The sequence below is a fragment of the Theropithecus gelada genome, chromosome 15, assembly GCF_003255815.1.
Source record: "Theropithecus gelada isolate Dixy chromosome 15, Tgel_1.0, whole genome shotgun sequence".
NCBI lineage: Eukaryota > Metazoa > Chordata > Mammalia > Primates > Cercopithecidae > Theropithecus > Theropithecus gelada.
The window spans coordinates 39632816-39639236 of NC_037683.1; the positions used below are offsets into that span (position 1 = coordinate 39632816).

General features: G+C 36.1%; 1 pseudogene; it reads left to right on the forward strand.

The window, feature by feature from the left end:
- Positions 1-2054: 2054 nt before the first annotated feature.
- LOC112607697 lies at positions 2055-3307 on the forward strand (annotated as a pseudogene).
- The last annotated feature ends 3114 nt before the right edge of the window (positions 3308-6421 follow it).

A 6421-nucleotide genomic window follows, 5' to 3' on the forward strand; every position in this document is an offset into this window, starting at 1 on the left:
TGTCCTGAATGGTATTGCCTAAGTTTTCTTCTAGGGTTTTTATGGTTTTAGGTTTTACATTTAAGTCTTTAATCCATCTTGAATTAATTTTTGTATAAGGTGTAAGGAAGGGGTCCAGTTTCCATTTTCTGCATATAGCTAGCCAGTTTCCCCAGGACCATTTATTAAATAGGGAATCCTTTCCCTGTTGCTTGTTTTTATCAGGTTTATCAAAGATCAGATGGTCGTAGATGTGTGGTGTTATTTCTGAGGCCTCTGTTCTGTTCCATTGGTCTATAGCTCTGTTTTGGTACCAGTACCATGCTGTTTTGGTTAATGTAGCCTTGTAGTATAGTTTGAAGTCAGGTAGTGTGATACCTCCAGCTTTGTTCTTTTTGCTTAGGATTGTCTTGGCTATATGGGCTCTTTTTTGGTTTCATATTAAATTAAATTAAAAGTAGTTTTTTCTAGTTCTGCAAAGAAAGTGAATGGAAGCTTGATGGGAATAGCATTGACTTTATAAATTACTTTGGGCAGTATGGCCATTTTCACAATATCAATTCTTCCTATCCATGAGCATGGATTTTTTTTTTTTCCATTTGTTTATGTCCTCTCTTATTTCCTTGAGCAGTGGTTTGTAGTTCTCCTTGAAGAGATCCTTCACATCCCTTGTAAGTTGTATTCCTATATATTTTATTCTCTTTGTAGCAATTGTGATTGGGAGTTCATTCATGATTTGGCTCTCTGCTTGTCTCATATTGGTGTATAGTAATGCTTGTGATTTTTGCACATTGATTTTGTATCCTGAGACTTTGCTCAAGTTGTTTATCGGCTTAAGGAGTTTTTAGGCTGAGATGATGGGGTTTTCTAAATGTAGAATCATGTCATCTGCAAACAGGGACAATTTGTCTTCCTCTCTTCCTATTTGAATACCCCTTATTTCTTTCTCTTGCCTCATTGCCCTGGCCAGAACTTCCAATACTATGTTGAATAGGAGTTGTGAGACAGGACATCTTTGTCTTGTGCTGGTTTTCAAAGGGAATGCTTCCAACTTTTGCCCATTCAGTATGATATTGGCTATGGATTTGTCATAAATAGCTCTTATTATTTTGAGACATGTTCCATCAGTACCTAGTTTATTGAGGGTTTTTAGCATGAAGGGGTGTTGTAAACATTTTAGCTTTTATAATCCTATCAATCCTTATATTTTATGCTCTAGTCTCAGGAACTCTGTACTCCACCCCCAGACCATTTTACCCTCTCTTGTCAAAAAAGCTTTGGGTTCCCAGCAAGGGGTTGAGCCAAGGGATATGGGCCTTTTTGTCAATTTTATCTGATTAGCCTGTCTCCACATTGCCCCAGGACATTATTAATCAGCTTTCTCATTGTAATTTTTGCCTTCTGAGTTTTGAAACTTCCCCAATCTGTGTAAATACAGGAAACTGGTTTGGTGCTCTTTAATGTTGGGGAACCAGTAGGGGCTCCCTTTGGTCCACCCAACATTTGATAGTGTTGTATTAAGACTCAAAAGGTAAACAAAAATTTTATTATCTCTCATTAATACTATCCAAAAGTCTTGTTCAAAAGAGAAAACTAAATTTTACTTTGTATTAGAGTACTATCAATACTAAAGCTAATTTTAATAAAACCTAATGAATGATTTCATTGACTCTCACTCAGCTTTTGACCACACAAGAATTCCGTAAACCTTTTATATATCCAAAGGAATATAAATAAATCATTCTACCATAAAGACACATGCACATGAATGTTCATTGCAGCACTATTCACAATAACTTTTCACAATTTCAAAGACATGGAATTTACCTAATGCCCATTAATGCCCTCTTACAAAATTGTTTTCTATTTTTCTCTTTCTCCAACTTTTAGATCTATTTAGTTTTATCTACATCGTTTTTTCCATTCATTTTGAAACAATCTTTAAAATACCACTAAACCAGGCCAGCATGCCTACACGCTCCCTAGGTGCTGCTAGTCTGTGTGCATGAGTGGGAGGTGGCAGGCCTCCAACTTCAGCCTTCTCTGCTGACTGTTCTAGTGAGGTGTTGCCAGCCATGAACCATTTTGGTACCCGGTTGGTGGGAGGCACGGTGACCTCGTTGCTGCCACTGAAAGCCTGTAACATTGAAAATCTCAGCAAAATTGACATGTCTTTGGATGATATCATCAAACTAAATTGAAAGGAAGGAAAGAAGCAGACTTTTCTAACTGGAGCCTGGCAATTCAGGATGAGCATATGATGGAGAATCTAATAGAATTCTGGCTTTGGTAAGCCTAGTCTGAGCCACAGAGGAAGAGTAATGCCTGGAAAGAGATAGCTTTATGGAGTTATCACTGGCCTTGCATCTAGGAAAGCAACTGGAATTCACAAAGAAATTAGTCCTATGTATCATCTATCTCTAAGTGACAGGAATATAGAACGCTATTTTCTAGTGTTAAAAAGGAAGGGAAACCTTTTGAGACTAATACGAAGTGCAGAAAAACCAGTTGCAGTTCTCAAGAGACCTAACCAGCTAAACAGAAAAAAATAACATTCCAGACAATTTTACCAAGAGTGGAAATAAATTAAACCATCACAAACATGAGCGTTAGGCAAATTTTCTTTTCAGAAGACACCTAAAGGTTCAGGCCCAGTTGAACGCAAGAGCAATTGCTGGATAATGTAGTAGGAAAGAGAACTCATCAATGGCAGACTTTTGTTGCAGGACTTCTTTTTAGTGCAGCTAAAGATGTGGTCCTTGTCCCACGGCCACAAAAATTTAGGCTCACAGACAATTTGTGGAGTGAGAAAAATGGAACTTATTGGGCAAAAAGGAGAAAAGGGGGAACAGTGACCTTCCGCAAAGCCAGAACGGCCGCTAGTGTGCTCCATGCCTCCTCATTTGAATCCAAGGCTCCACCCAGGAAGAGGAGGGGCCAGGTTCCTCCCTACTGCAAATGGTAGGAACTTCTGTGGCACCCAGTGTGCATTACTCCCAGTGCATAGGCGGTTGGAGTTTTTCCACGGACTCCTTCTCACCTGGCTGTCTCACTTTCACCACCAACAGAGGAATTTTGACTCTGTCTGTGGACAATCCTGGAGCAGTGCAATGCCCAGTAACACAGAAATCAGGATTAATTCATACTGCTGTATCTTCATTTTTAACAAAATGGAAGCAATGTGAAATAAAGAAAGTTCTTAAAGTGGTCCCCTACAATTGACATAAACAGTACTGGAAAAGAGACAGAGATGACTTTGAATGAGAAGTTTAGGATCCTGAAGGAACAAAGAGCCACTCTGACAACAAAGAAGGAAGCTGTTGTGTAACTGTATTAGTCTATTCTCACAGTGCTAATACAGACATACGTGAGAGTAGGTAATTTATAAAGGAAAGAGGTTTAATGGACTCAAAGTTTCACATGACTGGAGAGGCCTCAAAATCATGGCAGAAGACAAAGGAGAAGCAAAGGCATGTCTTACATGGTGGCTTACATGGTGGAGAGCTTGTGCAGGGGAACTCCCATTTATAAAACCATCAGATCTTGTGAGACTTATTCACTACCATGAGAACAGCATGGGGGGAACCACGCCCATGATTCAGTTATTTCCACCTGGCCCTGCCCTTAACATGTGGGGATTATTACAATTCAAGGTTGAGACTTGGTTGGGGACACAGCCAAACCATATCAGTAATCACGGGATCGATCCCATATCAAAGGGACTTTTGTGTGATGACTCTGAAAAATTGAATTGTTTGAAGAGTTCGTCATAGAAATTCAAGAAACTTTGCTTCAAAGTATTCACAAGGCTAACTCTTTTTTATTTTTGAAGATTTTATTTTTATTTTTTAAATAAAACAGGTATAATATAATGCCCTGAGAAAATAACAGGGAATATACCTGTTCTTAAAGATTTCATTGTTGGCTCAGACAGAACAATTATCTATTTGACTTCTTTGGTTCCTCTTGTAGCAGAAGGAAGATAGAAAGATAGAAATTGATTATTTTTATGATAGTGGTATTTAGGATTTCATTGCCTTTGCCAATTTTTTTAGACTTTATCATGATAAATCTTGGTCTTCTGAGATATGAGTAGGTCCCTTTGTTGCTGTCACTTATCCTTTAATAGTGTGGATGTAATAAATATAGTTGCCTTGTCTTCATTAGAAATATTTTTTAAAATAATGGAATTCTAGTTTGGCGTTTTAAGATTTATGGAAATATATGAAACTTGGTTCATTTTTCAGGTAATTTTAGGCTAATGCTCCAGAATTATGAATTTTTAGTGTTGAACTTGTAACAAGAAATGTGGCTCTAGGCATTAGTCTCAGATTAAAATGTTGGTGCTTGAAGGCTGAAAATGCGTATTTACAAAGTTATCTGATAGGGCCTTGGAGGAGAGGATTCAGTTTAAAAATCTGACAGTTTGTATTTAGTAAATGAAAGCATGAGAGGAAGTAGCAAGTTGAAAGATGGGTAACTGAGATGAAAAACTTCAAAACTTAGGTCATACGTGTACTGTTTGGATTTAGTGTGCTTGAGTCTAGTGTCCATAAATAATTCTTCAAATGGTATTTAGAAGAATTATAATTATTAAATGAATTGAGTCCCTTGGACATTTTGATAGTAAAATTAATAGCCATAAAGTCCTAAACTTTATTTGAAAAGTTACTTCTCATTTGAAAAGTTAAAATTTATGAACTTTGAAGCTTGCTAAATTAATTTATAGCTCCAAAACCAAAAATATACTTGTATATGTCACAAATAAGATGCAAAATATATAATAGAATTACATTGTACCTTGTTGTTTACCTTTCACTGATTTCTTGTGTGGTATAAAGTTCAGTAATGATGGGGAGAAAAGGGCTCCACCCCTACCCCCCAGACCTCTGATGGGTGGGAGGAGTAAGTCTGTTTGCCAAGATAGTGCTGAGTCCTCAGATGTTGTACACTATAAATTATAGTATAATGACAAATTCAGCAAAATGTTCCAGCTATAAGTTACAAGTTTGGTCATTTTGAAGCTTGACATTTTAGTTGCTATAATGTTAAAAACATCCAAGTAGGTGATAGTTTCTCTAAAGTATATTATTAATATTGACTTTTCCTGTAAAATAAAACATCGTTATCATTCAGCCTGCCTTGCATTGTATACTAGACTTCATTGTTGTCGCTCATGCTTCTTGGGATACTTAATGGTTTATGCTAGCCCTGGAAAGCTATCAGTAACAATTTCATGCTTATATCAAAGAATTAAGTCTGATCCTTAATATCTGATATTTTGCCAGTACTTCTAGTGATAAGGGATTTTTGGAAGTCAGTCACAGAATTTAAAAATAAATTCTAGTCTTTCCTTAGCTATTTGATACTCATCCCTGTTCCTTCAAAAGACATGATCACATTATTTTTTATGGCTACGGGGACAAATAGGCCAAGTACTCATCGCAAAGCATTTTTGTAAGTATGCTTGCTTATATTTAGTCCAGAAACAATGCATTCTAGATTGGTTTAGAATTACTAGTAGCTTATTTTACAGCAAGGAAAAGCAGCTGAGCAAGAATTTGCTGTCTTTAGAACAGTTTATGAAATATGATATAAGGGTGTTTTCATTTTCCTATTCCCTTAAATATAATTGTACAGAGCTACTATTAATGCCATTTTTTGAGAAAACCTTAAAAATATCCCCAAATATTGAAATTAAGGGCATCAAATAACAAATTATCTTTGGTATATTAAACTACTTCCCTTCATGGATCTGTAATTTAAGTATAAAATATTGCCTTTGGTACAATTAAGACTTGTGTACATGTTGTATATAAACAAAGCAATATGCTTTCTTGGAGGAAAATTTTCTTTCTCTGAATTTTTTTTCATGGTTGTAGTCATCCTTGTTCAGTTCATAAAAGTTTTGTTTGTGTTTTTTTAAACAGGATGCAACTTAAAATTTTCTTTGCATCAAGGTATATGCAAAACTTTGTTGCAGTGCATCACAAAATGAAAGTTTGCATTTAATGAAGAGATGCTTTACACAGTACTTTTTGCTATTTTTTGGAAAAGTTGCATTTAGATCTATTCTGAAGCTGTTAACTTTTAACAAATAAAATGTTACTGGTTTCCACAATGAAATACCATCTCATACCAATCAGAATGGCTATCATTAAAAGTCAAAAAATAATAGATGCTGGCAATGTGGTGGGCAAAAGGAAACACTTATACACTGTTGATGGGATTGTAAATTAGTTCAACCATTGTGGAAAGCATTATAATGACTTCTCAAGAGCTAAAAGCAGAACTATCATTCAACCCAGCAATCCCATTACTGGGTATCTATCGGAAGGAATGTAAATAAATCATTCTACCATGAAGACACATGCATGTGAATGTTCATTGCAGCACTATTCATAATAGCTTTTCACAATTTCAAAGACATGGAATCTACCTA